Source organism: Triticum dicoccoides, chromosome 2A (assembly GCF_002162155.2).
Source record: "Triticum dicoccoides isolate Atlit2015 ecotype Zavitan chromosome 2A, WEW_v2.0, whole genome shotgun sequence".
NCBI lineage: Eukaryota > Viridiplantae > Streptophyta > Magnoliopsida > Poales > Poaceae > Triticum > Triticum dicoccoides.
The window spans coordinates 256066015-256083974 of NC_041382.1; positions in this window are offsets into that span (position 1 = coordinate 256066015).

Sequence of the window (17960 nt, forward strand, 5' to 3'; positions counted from 1 at the left end):
TTCTTCAACCTCCTTATCACAGTGTCAGCACCCACCCACGCCGACGCCGGCGCCCACTCCCCGCCCTCCCTACACCATCACCTTCCCCACCTCCCCCATGTCACACCTCCCCGTCCAGATCTTCCGCAGCACAAGATCAAAACCGGTCCGCCGCCCCATCACCTCCTCCCTCAGCCCGCGCGCGGCCATGGCGCCCCTTGCCCCCACCTCCTCCTGTGACCATGGCGCCTCCCTCCCCAAAGTAGCCACCTCAGAGCCGCGACTCCGCTGCCTCCATTGATCAGAGGTCGAGCGTCCCCGTCCTCCATGCGGTGACCTCCTTCCCTGAGTTCATCGCACGCGCACCACTGCTGGATCCGGCCAGCGACCCGCGCTACGCACCACGGCTGCTACCGCCACAGCCGTCCCCCCTAAGTCGGGCGGCCCCGCGCTTGACTACCCCCTGCAGTCCACCTTGGGTTGCGCTGCAGCCCGCCCTCCCCGGCCGGGAAGTTCTCCCAAGTGCACCTGCATCCCCTTGCTTCTTCTCCTCTTCCGATGAACAGACAAACACCTGAGCGTTTGGGGTTGTTCTCGCAGCTCACGTTTTTGATTTTGGGAGGAAAAGTCAGTGCACTGTAGTTTGCTATTCCTGCTATTGCGGTTTCAGCTTGCTAAATTTTTGCATGAGATGAATGAAAAATCCGTCGTCATAGTAGTTCAAAAATATTGTGCATTGTCTCGTGGTTTCCTGAAGCATGGTGTTGCAGTGCGGTTATGTTCTGGAGCGATTTATGTGAATGCAGTCCATTAGCAGACACATGCGTGCTCACACCCCCTACGGTTATGTTCTGGAGTGGTTCACAGTTCTTGCAGCTCGAGTTGGGCGGTCCGCAGCATGTGCGTGTAGTGCGGCACGTGGGTGTGTGTAGTGCGGCGTGTGGGTGTCTGCAGTGCTTAACAATTGTCGTGGAGAACCCGACGACGAGCACCACCTCCACGCCACCGTGTCGATGGCCAAAGTCAAAGGAACCGCCATGCAGTGTGACACTAGCTGTTCTTCTTCCATGGGTCAAGCAGGAGAAGAAAAGCCAGGGTCAACGCCACTCTTCCGCATGCAGTGCACTTCATCTCATGAGTGGTTGTGTAAGTGCATCTAGTGCCCCTTAGTGATTTTGGTGTATTGAAGACTTATAGGTTAAGGGACTAATGTGTTTTTGAGTGTACACAGGTCTATATGTCTATGAGGAGTTTGATATTTACAGAGAATGTCCACCCCTAAAAATGAGGTTCTTCGACTAAAGACTTTGGATTTCTGAAGACTTTCTGAAGACTTTGAAAGTGAAGAAATTGGTACAATCCTGAAGACTTGGTATTCATTCGAGGAACATGAAGCATGAAGACTTCTGTTTTAGTAGTTTCATTTTCTCTTTCTTGAGTCATAGGAAACACCATACTGTTAAAGGGGGTTGAGGGAGTCCTGGATTAGGGGGTGTTCGGGTAGCCGGACTATACCTTCAGCCGGACTCCTGGACTATGAAGATACAAGATTGAAGACCTCGTCCCGTGTCCGGATGGGACTTTCCTTGGCGTGGAAGGCAAGCTTGGCGATGCGGATATTCAAGATCTCCTACCATTGTAACCGACTCTGTGTAACCCTAACCCTATCCGGTGTCTATATAAACCGGAGGGTTGTAGTCCGTAGGCAATCAACTCCATACACAACAATCATACCATAGGCTAGCTTCTAGGGTTTAGCCTCCTTGATCTCGTGGTAGATCTACTCTTGTACTACCTATGTCATCAATATTAATCAAGTAGGAGTAGGGTATTACCTCCATCGAGAGGGCCCGAACCTGGGTAAAACAAAGTGTTCCCTGCCTCCTGTTACCATCCGGCCTAGACGCACAGTTCGTGACCCCCTACTCCAGATCCGCCAGTTTTGACACCGACATTGGTGCTTTCATTGAGGGTTCCTCTGTGTCGTCGCTTTTAGGCCCGATGGCTCCTTCAATCATCAACAACGATGCAGTCCAGGGTGAGACTTTTCTCCCCGGACAGATCTTCGTCTTCGGCGGCTTCGCACTGCGGGTCAATTCGCTTGGCCACCTTGAGCAGATCGAAAGCTAAGCCCCTGGCCATCAGGTCAGGTTTGGAAGCCTAAACTATACCGCTGACATCCGCGGGGACTTGATCTTCGACGGATTCGAGCCACAGCCAAGCGCGCCGCACTGTCTCGATGGGCATGATATAGCTCTGCCACCGAACAGCGCCTCGGAGGCCGCGCACGCATCGGTTCCGACCATTGATTCGGAGCCCACTGCACCGATCGAGGATCGGCGGTTGGACGCTGCCTCAGGGGCTGTGATCTCAGAGGCGATTGAGCCGAACTCCAGCCCCGCACTCCGCATGGCCCGTGACTCCGAGGAGCCGGATTCTTCTCCGAGCTCCGAGCCCCCCGCGCCCCTGCCGATCGAATCCGATTGGACGCCGATCATGGAGTTCACCGCCGCGGACATCTTTCAGCACTCGCCCTTCGGCGACATCCTGAAATCTCTAAAGTCTCTCTCTTTATCAGGGAGCCCTGGCCGGACTACGGTCAACAAGGTTGGGATACGGACGACGAAGAAATTCAAAGCCCACCCACCACCCACTTCGTAGCCACTGTCGATGACTTAACCGACACGCTTGACTTACAAGAACCAGCAGCTGTAGGGCGCTGGAAGGCCACCTCGTCATATGACATATATATGGTGGATACTCCAAAAGATGGAGATGGCGATGGAACAGTGGGGGATGACGCCCCCAAGAAACAGCAAAAGCGCTGGCGTCAGCGGCGCGGCTCTAAATCCCGCCAAAGCAAAAACGGTGATTCCGGCACGGGAGATAATACTACCCCGGATAGCGCCGAAGAACACCCACCTCAGCAAAATTCGGCACAGGAAGATGGAGAAACCAGCCCTCATGAAAGAGTGGCAGACCGAGAGGTCGAGGATGATAACTATATGCCCCCCTCGGAAGACGAGGCTAGCCTCGATGACGACGAATTCGTCATACCATCAGACCCCGCCGAACAAGAGCGTTTTAAATGCATGATTTTAGCCACAGCAAGCAGCCTCAAGAAAAAGCAGCAACGGCTTAGAGCCGCCCAAGAATTGCTAGCTGACAGATGGACTGAAGACCTTGCGGCCAAAGAGTATGAACTCGAACGCCCCTCCAAGAGTTACCCGAAGCGTAGGCCGCTACCCCGATCAAAGGAGGAAGCACCTACATCACGAGCGCATGACATGGCAGACCGGCCACCTCGCGGCCGCGACAGAGAGGCCTGTCGGCCCTCCACCCAAGCCATGCCCCGACGCCGCTCAACTAAGGCACGGGAAAATGCGCCCGACCTACGAAACATACTGGAGGATAAGGCAAGACAAACAAGATCGATCTACGGATCGCGCAGGCGCCCTACGGCATGTGACAATGATCTTCACTCCAGATACAACAAATCCGGCCGGGCCGAACACAACAGACATAGCTCTTCCGAGCTGCGTTGTGATATAGCACAGTACAGAGGCGCCGCACACCCGCTATGCTTCACAAATGAAGTAATGGATCATAAAATCCCAGAGGGTTTCAAACCCGTAAACATCGAATCATACGATGGCACAACAGATCCGACGGTATGGATCAAGGATTATCTCCTTCACATCCACATGGCACGCGGCGATGATCTACACGCCATCAAATACCTCCCGCTCAAACTTAAAGGACCGGCCCGACATTGGCTTAATAGCTTGCCAGCAGACTCAATCGGTTCTTGGGAGGACCTGGAAGCCGCATTCCTCGACAACTTCCAGGGCACTTACGTGCGACCGCCGAATGCCGACGACTTAAGCCACATAATTCAGCAGCCAGAAGAATCGGCCAGACAATTCTGGACACGGTTCCTAACATAGAAAAACCAGATAGTTGACTGTCCGGACGCAGAGGCCCTAGCAGCCTTCAAGCATAACATCCGCGACGAGTGGCTTGCCCGGCACCTAGGACAGGAAAAGCCGAAATCCATGGCAGCCCTCATGACACTCATGACCCGCTTTTGCACGGGAGAAGACAGCTGGCTAGCTCGCAGTAACAACTTATCAAAGAACCCTGGTAATTCGGGTACCAAGGACAAAAGTGGCAGGACACGTCGGAATAAGCAAAAATGCCGCGTTAATAGCGACAGCAATGAAGACACGGCAGTCAACGTCGGATTCAAAGGCTATAAATCCGGTCAGCGGAAAAAGCCATTCAAAAAGAATACTCAGGGCCCGTCCAGTTTGGACTGAATACTCGATCGCTTGTGCCAGATACATGGCACCCCCGAAAGGCCAGCCAATCACACTAACAAAGATTGTTGGGTGTTCAAGCAGGCAGGCAAGTTAAGGGCCGAAAACAGAGACAAGGGGCTACACAGCGACGACGAGGAGCCCAAGCCGCCGAACAACAATGGATAGAAGGGTTTTCCCCCACAAGTGCGGACAGTGAATATGATATACGCAACCCACATTCCCAAGCGGGAGTGGAAATGTGCGCTACGGGACGTATACGCGATAGAGCCAGTCGCCCCAAAGTTCAACCCATGGTCCTTCTGCCCGATCACTTTTGATCGAAGGGACCATCCCACTAGCATCCATCATGGCGGCTTCGCCGCATTGGTTCTCGACCCAATCATCAACGGATTTCATCTCACAAGAGTCCTCATGGATGGCGGCAGTAGCCTAAACCTGCTTTATCAGGATATAGTGCAAAAAATGGGCATAAATCCCTCAAGTATTAAGCCCACAAGAACGACCTTTAAAGGCGTTATACCAGGTGTAGAAGCCAACTGTACAGGCTCAGTAACACTTGACGTGGTCTTTGGATCCCTGGACAATTTCTGAAGCGAAGAGTCAACCTTCGATATAGTCCCGTTTTGAAGTGGCTATCACGCCCTGCTCGGACGAACCGCATTTGCAAAGTTCAATGCGGTGCCACATTACGCATATCTCAAACTCAAGATGCCAGGCCCTCAGGAGTAATTACGGTCAACGGAAACACCGAATGCTCCCTCCATACGGAGGAGCATACGGCCGCTCTCGCAGTGGAGGTACAAAGTAGTCTTCTCAGGCAATTCTCCAGTCCGGCCATTAAAAAGCCAGACACTGCCAAGCGCGCCCGTAGTAACCCACAGCAGGACCGCCTGGCACACTCTGAGCAAGCGTAGAAATATGGCCCCAACCCCAGCTTTCGCGACATAGCGAAACCAGTACCTCGCGTACATAACTACGCCCTTGAAATACCATGGGCACAGGGGAAGGGGCACAATAACGGCACGCCCAAAATACGGCTTAAAACGTACTAGGGGCTGCCGGATTCTTTTTTTTTAATTTTTTCTTACTTTCAGGACTCCATACTTGGGACGACCTGTTCGGCAACTCGACTGCCGCACAAACGATGCAAGAACCAGGGAGGCAGACAAGCCATGCCGCATTATGGAACTCCCAGGTGGTCTCTGTTACGAGTAGTATACCTGTTTTAAATACAATTCCGCGGCCTGCCCCTGGTCAGGACATACTGAATAGTCCAATATCGTTTGCTTACCGCACTATTTGTATTGTTCGGCTTTGATAAATAGCCTTTATATAAACAATGCATCGCCTTTGTCTATTTTTTGCATTACTCTCTTTTATATATGTTCATTAATGACATGTTGCACCCGTACACTGTGGTACGGTAAGTACGCCAGGGGCTTCAGTACCCTTTAATATGGTGTGAGAAGTCCGTACACTTCCACAAGTGTGGCACCCCGAACTTATAACACTATATGCATCGGCTCCGAATCATGATTTGGGTCAATAGTTGGGTTTGCCCGGCTCCTATGTTTTGGTGGCTTACGTTCCGCTATATCGGCTAAGATAGCACTAGGAGAACCACTGCGATTGTGCCCCGGTTGAGCTGGGTTAAGCACCTCAGTGGAGAAAGCTAAAACTGACTGTCATGATGAGGCGAGAGACCGGTCGTTGTTCGAGAGGTTTTTCGAGTCCCTAAAGACTTATGCCACTTCGAGCGAGGAGCTGGATAACCCCAGCCAAGGCGTGGATAGCGCCCCGAACTCGGTCTTCCGAACTAGGGGCTTCGCCGAAATTTAAAATTATAAAGTTCTATGGCTAAGTGAGAGTGTTCAAGCATTATAGTCCGATTGCCTGGTTCGTCGTGCTGAGCGCCTCCCTCGAAGGACCCAACCATGGGAAAAAGAGCGCTCAGGTTTATCACCGAACACCCCAGCACTAGTGGCATGGGGGCAGAAGCCGACGACTGCCCATCTCTCAAATTTTGATAGACGGCCGCACAGAAAATAATATTTTAAATTCAATAAGCATTGCTTAGCGCATATGAACAAGTTTTCAGCGCACAGGATAAACACGAGCGAGTTCATTCAAAAATTACAGCCTTGGTACATTCATCCGCCACAAGGCGGGCACCCACAAGAACATCCTTATAGTAGTTCTCGGGCTTGCGATGCTCCTTCCCCGACGGCGGCCCGTCCCTCACAAGCTTCTTACCGTCCAGCTTACCCCAGTGCACCTTAGCACGGGTAAGGGCCCGACGGGCACCTTCGATGCAAACGGAGCGCTTGACGACCTCGAGCCTTGGACAGGCCTCCACTAGCCGCCGCACCAGCCCAAAGTAGCTCCCAGGCAGGGCCTCTCCGGGCCACAGCCGAACTATGAAGCCCTTCATGGCCTGTTTGGCCGCCTTGTGGAGCTCGACCAGCTGTTTCAGCTGGTCGCTCAAGGGCACAGGGTGTCCGGCCTCAGCATACTAAGCCCAGAACACCTTCTCCGTCGAGCTGCCCTCTTCAGCTTGGTAGAATGCGGCGGCGTCGGATACACTGCGGGGAAGATCGGCGAATGCCCTTGGAGAGCTCCGGATTTGGGTAAGTAACAAGTAGTTTACTTTTATATTTCTGCTTTGCATGAAGAATGCCTTACCCGCTACTATCTTTTTCACCTCCTCCAACTCTTGGAGGGCCTTTTAGGCTTCGGCCTTGGCAGACTTGGCAGTCTCAAGGGCCGTCGCGAGCTCGGACGCTTGGGTCTTTGACTCAAGCTCCAAACTCTCATGTTTTTTCATGAGAGCCTGAAGCTCTTGCTGCACCTCGCCGACCTGAGCCCCAAGTTTCTCTCGCTCGGTGCGCTCCGCGGCCGTTTTCTTTTCGGCCTCAGATAGCGCCTGCTTGAGGGTCGCCACCTCAGTCGTGGCCCCTACAATAAGCAGTACAATCCTGTTATTTTTTGCAATCACGCCTCTCTATAGGCACCCTTTTTAGTAAGGTATTTCTTACCTTCTTTCTCCTCGAGCTACCGCTTGGCAAGGCCGAGCTCTTGCTCGGTTCGCCCGAGGTCCTGTTTCAGGACACCCACCTCCGCAGTCAGTGCGGTGGTGGATAGCAGCGAAGCCTGCATATGCATATTGACTCTTTATTGTTAGACTCCTGTGAAATTTAATAGATCCTCTATTCGGCTTTTCTTTCCGAACGCCAAACAGAGCATCAGGGGCTACTGTCTATGCGGTAATATTTTTACATACTTTTTACTTACCTCGAAGCCTGTTAGGAGGCTAGCGCAAGCTTCACTCAGTCCGCTCTTGGCGGACTGAACCTTCTGGGTCACCGTACTCATAATAGTACGGTGCTCCTCATCGATGGAGGCGCCTTCAAGCACCTCCAGCAGATTGTCCGGCACCTCCAGTTGGACGGAGGCTGCCGGCTCAGAAGGCTTGCTCCTCTTTGAAGGAGTTCGCCTGCCGCGGTCCGGAATCGTTGAAGATTCTGGCACGGTGTCCGGCTCAAAGCCGGACTTGGAGCCCTGGGGGTCTTGTCCCCTTTACTCCTGGAGTCCGAGAGGTCACCTTGCGGCTCCTCCAGGACCACCTCCTCCTGCCCCGGAGCTCGTTGTGACGCCACTTCGGCATCATCCGCTGTGCGGGGGGAGACAGTGGGCGGAACTGAGTTCATGTCCGAAGAATCCAGGGAGCCGCTCGACGACTCGTTGAGTTCGGCCCGGGGCGGGCTGCATGATTATATTCGGCATTAGGGAAAGCTGTGCAACGAAAGGAATATCATGAATTACTCTAGTATCCGAACACTTACGATTTTGCCGGACGCCTGGCTCTGTCCGGCCACTCCTCTTCGTCTTCGTCAGCGTCGGGGGCGTAGTCCGGTGGAGGGGTTTTCCTCTTCTTGGACCCCTCGGCCTTCCCCCTTGGGGCGGCCTTCCTTTTCTTTCCTCCCCCCGCTGGGGGGGGGGAGAGCTTTCTTCTTCCTCCTCCTCGTTTTCACAGGAGGAGGGCGTCTCGGACTCGTCGAATGACGAGTCCGACAACACCATGTTGCGGGTGCTCTTTCGAGTCCCCGTGGTCTTCCGGCACCACATAAGGCGCTGGAGCCAGCAGCTTCACTAGTAGAGCTGGGGCTGGGTCTTCGGGCAGTGGAGCCGGACAGTTAATCGGTCCGGATACCGCCCGCCAAGCCTGTCAAAGGTGAGGGAGTTTAGATCCCGCATAGAGTTAAACTATGAAAGAAGCTGAACATCCTGTAAAAGGTGAAAATAGCTTACCTCGCTAGTGTGACGCTGTGAGCTGTATCCGCGGTCCTCGGAAGCGGATGCGGGAGCCTCGGCACCTTTGATTAGCAGCTTCCAGACGTCTTCATACGTCATGTCGAAGAGCCTATTAAGGGTTCGGTGCTGTGCTGGGTCGAACTCCCACAGAGTAAAGTCCCGTTGTTGGTACGGGAGGATTCGGCGAACGAGCATGACCTGTACTACATTTACAAGCCTGATTGACTTGTTTACCAGGGACTGGATGCATGTCTTCAGTCCGGTCACCTCTTCCTCGTTACCCCATGATAGGCCCGTCTCTTTCTAGGACATGAGCCGCGTGGGGGGTCCGGATCTGAACTCGGGGGGTGCGATCTAGTTCGGATCGCGTGGCTCGGTGATGTAAAACCACCCGGCTCGCCACCCCTTTAGGGTCTCTATGAAGGAGCCCTCGAACCACAGCACATTGGCAATCTTGCCTGCCATGGCGCCTCCGCACTCCGCCTGGTTGCCGCACACCACCTTGGGCTTGACGTTGAAGGTCTTGAGCCAGAGGCCGAAATGGGGGCGGACACGGAGGAAAGCCTCGCACACGACGATAAACGCCGAGATGTTGAGGATGAAGTTCGGGGCCAGATCGTGAAAATCCGGGCCGTAGTAGAACATGAGCCCCCGGACGAATGGGTGAAGTGAAAACCCAGTCCGCGGAGGAAGTGGGGAAGGAATACTACCCTCTCATGGGGCCTTGGGGTGGGGACAAGCTGCCCCTCCTCGGGAAGCCGGTGCGCGATGTCTTTGGACAAGTATCCGGCCTTCCTAAGCTTTTTTATGTCGCCCTCCATGACGGAGGAGACCTTCCACTTGCCTCCCGCTCCGGACATCGCTGGAGAAGGTTGAGGTGGGAAGTGCGGGCTTGGGCGCTGGAGCTCGAGTGTGCAGGAGATGGATAGGCAAAGGAGGAAGAAGGCGTAGGTAAAAAGGTGGACCTTTATCCCCTTATATGGGCGGATGCGGTTGTGCGTCCCCACCTGCCTAATAAAACTCGCTTGCCTCCCAAGCGCCATGGTAAAAGGCGTGATTAGGGTTACCCACGTCCGTATTGATGAGAATCCCGTAAAAAGGGCACACGATCTCTGCTTTGACAAGACGTGCGAAGGAAACCGTCTCCCAAAACATGCTAAGGTGGAAAAGTAAAAACGATTCGAGTAAAGGACTTGGCCGTAGTGTGATAGCGCATTGCGGAATACGTCAGCAGATTTGATTTGTGTCAATATTATTCTCTCAATGGCAATATGTGGAAACTTATTTTGCAGAACCGGACACTACTCTTGGTGTTTACAAATCTTCTATGAAGGACCTGGAGGAGGAACCCGCCTTGCAATGCCGAAGAAAATTTGCGCGCTGGACTCATCGTCATTGAAGCCTAGTTCAGGGGCTACTGAGGGAGTCCTGGATTAGGGGGTGTTCGGGTAGCCGGATATACCTTCAGCCGGACTCCTGGACTATGAAGATACAAGATTGAAGACCTCGTCCCGTGTCCGGATGGGACTTTCCTTGGCGTGGAAGGCAAGCTTGGAGATGCGGATATTCAAGATCTCCTACCATTGTAACCGACTCTGTGTAACCCTAACCCTATCCGGTGTCTATATAAACCAGAGGGTTGTAGTCCGTAGGCAATCAACTCCATACACAAAAATCATACCATAGGCTAGCTTCTAGGGTTTAGCCTCCTTGATCTTGTGGTAGATCTACTCTTGTACTACCTATATCATCAATATTAATCAAGCAGGAGTAGGGTATTACCTCCATCGAGAGGGCCCGAACCTAGGTAAAACAAAGTGTTCCCTGCCTCCTGTTACCATCCGGCCTAGACGCATAGTTCGGGACCCCCTACCCGAGATCCGCCGGTTTTGACACCGACAGGGTCGAGGAAATACTAAGGAAAAATTTCCAGGTGATGCTCAACTCAAAATCCTACACCTACCAATCCCTTCGAGTGAAGCCATTAGAAATCTCATACAGTTCAGTCATATTCTTCAGTGAGAGAGGCGAAGTTCTTCTGGTCTCTAAGGAATTTGCTCTGACTAGGGAGTTAGGAATTCGCTAGTGCGGATTGCCTACATAGTGAGGAACATGATAGCCCTGAGGAATTTGATACTCAAAATTCCGACCATTGCTGTGCTATGCGCTAGCTGTCCAAAAATATCTGCCCACCTAACGGTCATATCATTGAAGGGCATTTATGTCTTATCATGTAGGGCTGTTCCCTAGGCTATAAATAGCCGCCCCCTACAACCACTAGTTGGTTGGCTGCTCCGAGAGAAACTGACACTTGTCATTTGAGAGCATCCCATCCTTCGAGGACTTTGAGCGAAAATCATCAAGTGAGGAAAACCCAAACCCAACACCTACAAACCCCAAGTGATTGAGCATCACTGAAGAGATTGATCCTGCGTGGATCCGACACTTGTTACCTTTGAAGACTGTGCTTCTTCCAGACGGTTAGGCGTCAAGGTCTAGAGCATCCAAGAGGAATTGTGGATCGCCAAGTGACCAAGTTTGTTAAGGTTCGGAAGTCACCTGAAGACTTACCACGAGTGATTGGGCGAGGTCTGTGTGACCTTAGCTCAAGGGGAATGCGGTGAGGACTGAGTGTTCTGGACTGCGTGTTCAGAACTGGGTGTCCGGGACTGTGTGTCCTCAGGTTTAAATACCTAGCTGCCCTAAGGAGACGTACAACTGTCACAGCAGTTGGAACTGGTCTACCAAATCATTGTCTTCACCAAGCTCACTGGTTCTATTTCCTCAACTCTTCCATTTCCTCATAACTGTGTTGAGTGCTTGTTCGTATATATGTCTGAAGACTTTGACTGAAGACTTTCTCAATTTCCTCAGTTCAATTTCTTCAGTCAGTTTGTCTCCATCCTGTGTTATCCTGTGCTTACGCTTTCGGTACTCTGTGCTTATCTTCATTTCATCATGATGACTATGCTTGTTTTCTGTTATGTTTCCTTTGAGTACTTATTCCGCTGCTAGTAGTTCTTCGCTAAGGAATTTCCTCACCTGCAAATTCCTCAGTAAAGAATTCATAAAAATCGCCTATTCACCCCCCTCTAGTCGATATAACACACTTTCAATTGGTATCAGAGCAAGGTACTCCCTTGTTCTGTGTGATTTTGGTTTAACCGCTTGGAGTTTTAGTTATGTCGACCGCAGGTATGATCAAGGTTTTTACTGGGTGTCCTACCTTTGATGGGACGGACTACCCCTACTGGAAGAATAAGATGCGCATGCATCTTCAGGCAATTGATAATGATCTATGGTACATTGTGGAGAATGGTGTTCCCTCTGTCACTCCCACCATCAATGCTGCTGATGTGAAGAGATTCAAGCAACTTGACTCTCAAGCGAAGAATATCATATGTGGCCATCTGAGCAAAGGACAGTATGGCAGAGTGAGTGCTTTGGAGACAACCAAGCTTATCTGGGACAGGCTGTCCAAGGTCAATGAAGGAGTCTCAACACAGCGTGACTCTCGAGTTGATGTTCTTCGCAATTTCTTCAACCGCTTCAAAAGACTCAACAATGAAAATGTTCAACAAACCTTCGATCACCTCACTGACATCTCAAATGAGCTTCAAGCACTTGGTGCCACTGACATCACCGACCATGAGGTGGTGAAGAAATTGCTGAGATCGCTTGATTCCTCATTTGATACTCTAGCATTGATGATACAAGAACGTGCTGATTACAAGTCACTTGATCCTGCTGATATCCTCGAGAGGCTAAATACTCATGAGTTTCAGCTTGTTGAGAAGAGAGATCTCTATGGTTCAAGCTATGGCAGATCACGTGCCCTGAAGGCCAAGGCAGTGTCTGAATCTGAAGATGAAGATTCTGGTAGGAGCCTTGGTGATCCTGAAGAACTGAGCCATGAGCTAGCACTACTCGTGAAGAAATTCCAGAAGTTCTCAAGATGTGGTTTCTTTGGAAAATCCTCAAGGAGCAATGATTCCTCATCCAGTGACTACAAGAAGAGGCTTTGTCACAAATGCAAGAAACCTGGACACTACATTCAAGATTGTCCTCAGTGGGAAAAGGAATAAAAGAAGAAGAAATACAAGGATTATAGTTCTGATGATGCGAAGAAGAAGAAGAAATCCTCAAAATCTTCATCATCAAAATCCTCGAAGTCTTCATCTTACAAGAAGAGCAGCTCCAAAAAGGCTCGGGCGTTCATTGGCAAGGAAATGGACTCTAAGGCTGAATCTGAGGGACATGAGGAAGAGGAGGCGTCTGAGGAGTCTGAGTCTGGTGTGGCGATCCTGGCTCTCCCTACTGCTTTCGTCAGCAAGTCCATCTTCAACTCTGAAGAAAATGGCTTCACCAACATGGCTGATGGAAACAATGATGACTACGCTCCCACCTATTGCTTCATGGCAAAAGGTGCCAAGCTACTCAAATACCCCTCCTCTGAATCAAGTGAGAATGAATCTGATGAAAACCTCAAACCCAGCTATTCCAAACTTGCTAAGATTGCTGTAAAACAACAAAAGGATTTTGAAAAGGTTCAAAACATGCTAGACAAAAGTGATGATATGTTGGGTGAAGAAATGGATCACACTAAAACTTTGACTGAAAGTCTTCAAAGACTTCATACTAAGTATGACACCTTTCAAGATCATCATAACACTCTCTTATCTGATCATGAGAAGCTTTCATATGAATTTCTTCAAAGAAAGCAAGACCTTGAGAAGCTAAGAGTGAGTTATGAAGATCTTCAAAAGGAGCGCGATTCATTACTTGCTCAACAAATCAGCGCTTCTCAGGAAGAATTTGTTCCTCCATTCTTGAAGTGCATTGAACGTGAATCTGCTAATTCTTCACCTGAATGTTCAAATGTTGCTAATGTTTCAAATTCTTCACATGCCTCTGCTATCCCTAATTCCTCATCTCAGGACACTCCTAGTATCACTGACGATGCAGGGCTGAAGTAATTGTACATGACAGGCATGTACAAAAGCCTCAAAGGGCATTAGACTCTTTGTGATGTGCTTAAAAAGCAGATCCTCAACAGGAACCCTAGGAAAGAGGGTATTGCCTTTGAGAGGAAACTCAATGCTGATGGTACATATGGGAAGCCCGAGCAGTACCCCAAAACCTCATGGGTTGCTGCAAAGGGACCTCCAGTTGATCCATCTAACTTATCTGGCTTTCCATGTGAATCTCCTCGTTTTGATGATGAGTCATTTGACTCCAACTATAAACTGTTCAAAATTCTGAATGGTGAAGTATTTGCTAAATATGTTGGCACTACTGCAGGAACGGTCCTCCTATGAAGAAAATTTGGGTTCCCAAAAGGTTCCTTGAAAGTCTTCAGGTGAATGTCCTCAGGACACCACCTATGAAGAATAGGAACCCCAGATCAAATTCTTCATATGGACCAAATTCCTCAAAAGGATCAAAGTCCTCATATGAATATCATCGTGCTAATGACTCTATTTTGCAGGGAAGAGCTAAGGGCTATGAATATGAGCATTATTCTTCTAATCGTTATGTTCATAAGTCCTCGAAGAATTTCTCTGCTTATTCATATGCTTGTCCTAACCCCTCTTCTGTGAAACGAAATGGGCCGACTTCTATGCCACCTTTCTCGTATGGAGCTCGCAGAGTGATGAACTCTTTGCCACCCCTTCATATGTGGGTGGTGAAGGAAAAGAACTAATCTCTTCTGCAGGGTGAGGTCTCCAGACGTACGTAATCGTCTGAAGAATTTGCCGGAGACCTGAATGTGCCTGAAAGGACACAGGCTAATCATGAAGAAATGAACTTTCATTTATCACGTCCTCATACTGCTTTATCTATTCTGTTGCTTGATGAAATTGATCTGATGAATTGATGTCATATTCTTCACTGATGAGGTATATGAGTTCGTAAGTTGCACTAATTCATCTGCAGGATGATCAACCCAAAGCCACTGAGTGGGTCCTCGATAGTGGATGTACAAATCACATGACCGGTGACAAGAATCTATTGATGGATGCTCCCTTATCACCATCGCATATGAAGCATATCATCTTCGCTAACAAAGGAAAAAGTCAGGCATTGGGTCTAGGTAAGGTTGCGATCACAAAGGATCGACACATGGACAAAGTCATGCTTGTCGAGTCCTTAGGATACAACCTCATGTATGTCTCAATGCTTTCCGATCTTGATATGGTTGTTGTCTTTGGCAAGTACCGTTGTGTTGTGGTTATGGAAGCTGACAATTCCAAAGTCTTTGAAGGCTTTAGGAGAGGAGACCTGTATATTGTTGATTTCTCTACAGGCCCGCAACCAGCCATGTGTCTACTTGCAAAAGCTTCAGAAGGCTGGCTCTGGCATCGACGACTTGGCCATGCAGGCATGAGGAATTTTCACATGCTTGCAAAGAAGAAGCATGTCATTGGCATCGAGAATGTCAAATTCCTGAAGGATCAGTTATGCGGAGCCTGTGAAGCTGGGAAGATGACAAAGGCTAAGCATCCAGCAAAGACTATCATGACCACCACTCGTCCATTTGAATTGCTTCACATGGATCTCTTTGGTCCTAACCATTATTCTGCAGTCTCAAATGATGCATCTTAATATGGCTTTGTTATTGTTGATGATTACTCTCGATACACATGGGTACACGTTGTTACTTACAAACATGAAGTGCAGGAAGTCTTCAAACGATTTTCCTCAAGGGCTTCAACCAACTTTGGTGTGAAGATCAAGCACATCAGAAGTGACAATGGAACTGAGTTCATGAATTCTGGTCTTGATGACTATCTTGATGAACTTGGTATTACTCATGAGTTATCTGCTCCTTATACTCCACAGCAGAATGGTGTCGTGGAGCGCAAGAGCAGGACTCTTGCTGCGATGGCTCGCACTATGCTTGATGAATACAAAACGTCTCGTCGTTTCTAGATTGAGGCAATTGATACTATGTGCCACAACATCAACAGAGTATATCTTCACAAATTCTTCAAGAAGACTGCCTATGAACTCCTCACTGATAAGAAACCCAATGTATGTTATTTCAAAGTCTTCGGTGCTAAATGTTAGATTAGAGATCCTCATCACAACTCAAAATTTGCACCGAAAGCACATGAAGGTTTTATGCTTGGTTACGGAAAGGACTCGCACACCTATAGAGTTTTCAACAACGTTCTTCACAAGGTTATTGAAACTGTAGATGTGCGGTTGGATGAAACTAATGGCTCGCAAAGAGAGCACCTACCTTCTATGATAGATGAACCAGCACCTGAGGAAACTATCAAGTTCAAGGCTACTGAGGATGTCATTCCTACTAAAGAATCTGCTGAAGAATTCATTCCAGAACATGAAGAACATCGAGCTAATGCACCTGAGGAAAGTACTAAAGAAAATGGTGCTGAAGAAAATGCTGATCAAATTCCTCAACGACAACCAGCTCATCCTCGCGTTGCAAAAGAAGTGCAAGTTGAAAAGATCATCAATGACAATAAAGCGCCAGGTCCTCTGACACGCTCAAAAGCTTCACATTTATCTAACTTTTGTGGGCACTATGCTTTTGTCTCTATGACAGAGCCCAGTAAGGTAGATGAAGCATTTCTGGAGCCTCAGTGGATTCAGGCCATGCAAGAAGAATTACATCAGTTCGACCTCAACAATGTCTAGGAACTAGTCAAATGTCCAGATCCTCGCAAACACAATATCATTGGCACAAAATGGATCTATCGCAACAAGCAAGACGAAAATAGCCTTGTGGTAAGGAATAAGGCACGGCTTGTAGCTCAAGGCTACACACAGGTTGAAGGAATTGATTTCGATGAAACTTTTGCACATGTTGCTAGACTTGAGGCTATTCGCATATTACTTGCTTATGCTAACCATCATGATATCATTCTATATCAAATGGATGTGAAAAGTGCATTCCTCAATGGTAAGCTTGAGGAAGAAGTATATGTTGCTCAACCCCCAGGTTTTGAAGATCCAAAGCATCCTGACAAAGTCTTCAGACTCAATAAGGCCCTCTATGGCCTCAAGCAGGCCCCACGGGCGTGGTATGATACTTTGAAGGAATTCCTTATGAAGAAAGGCTTCAAACCTGGTTCACTCAACCCTACTCTTTTCACTAAATCTTATGATGGCGAATTTTTTGTGTGCCAAATATATGTTGATGATATTATCTTTGGCTGTACTGACCAACGTTATAGTCATGAATTTGCCAATATGATGAGTGAAGAATATCAAATGTCTATGATGGGAGAATTGAAATTCTTCTTAGGTATTCAAATTCGTCAACAACGCAATGGCATATTCATATCTCAGGAGAAATATCTCAAGGATGTACTGAGGAAATTCGGCATGCAAGATTGCAAAGGCGTCAAAATTCCTATGCCCACAAATGGCCATCTGTGCACTGATGAAAATGGTATCGACTTCGATCATAAGGTATATCTCTCCATGATTGGTTCTTTATTGTACTTATGTGCATCTAGGCCAGATATTATGCTTAGTGTTTGCATGTGTGCCCGATTTCAAGCTACACCGAAGGAATCACACCATAAGGCTGTGAAGCATATTCTTCGATATCTAGCTCACACACCAACACTTGGATTATGGTACCCCAAGGGCTCGGCTTTTGATCTTCTTGGATTTTCTGACTATGACTATGCTAGTGATCGTGTGGACCGCAAGTCAACATCAGGTACATGTCATTTCCTCGGATGATCTTTGGTCTGTTGGTCCTCGAAGAAACAGAACTGCGTATCACTATCTACTGATGAAGCTGAGTACATTGCCGCTGGTTCTTGCTGTGCTCAATTGCTATGGATGAAGCAAACTCTCAAGGACTATGGCGCCAACATGAAGAATGTGCCTCACTTCTGTGACAATGAGAGTGTCATCAAGATTGCTCACAACCCAGTTTAGCACTCGAAGACAAAGCACATTCAGATTTGTCATCATTTTCTTCGTGATCATGTGTTCAAGGGCGACATTTCTATTGAGCATGTGAAGACTGAAGAATAGCTAGCTGATATCTTCACAAAGCCCTTGGATGAGAAGAGATTTAGCAAGTTGCGGTATGAGGTAAATATCTTAGAATCTTCGAATGTTGTTTGAAAAGGACACTCATCCTAACACTTATGAAAAATTGATGACTTAGATGTGCAACACATGAAGAAACGTTTTTATTCAATCAATGAAGAATAACACTCCAAGTGTGAAGAAATTAACGAAGAATTTGATTCTCAGAACCCTACGACAATTGTATGCGGTGTCTGAAATCATCATTCTTATACGGTGGGTCTCGCCACCACCAAGAGTTGAAATTCCTCAGTTGTTCAAATTCTTCAA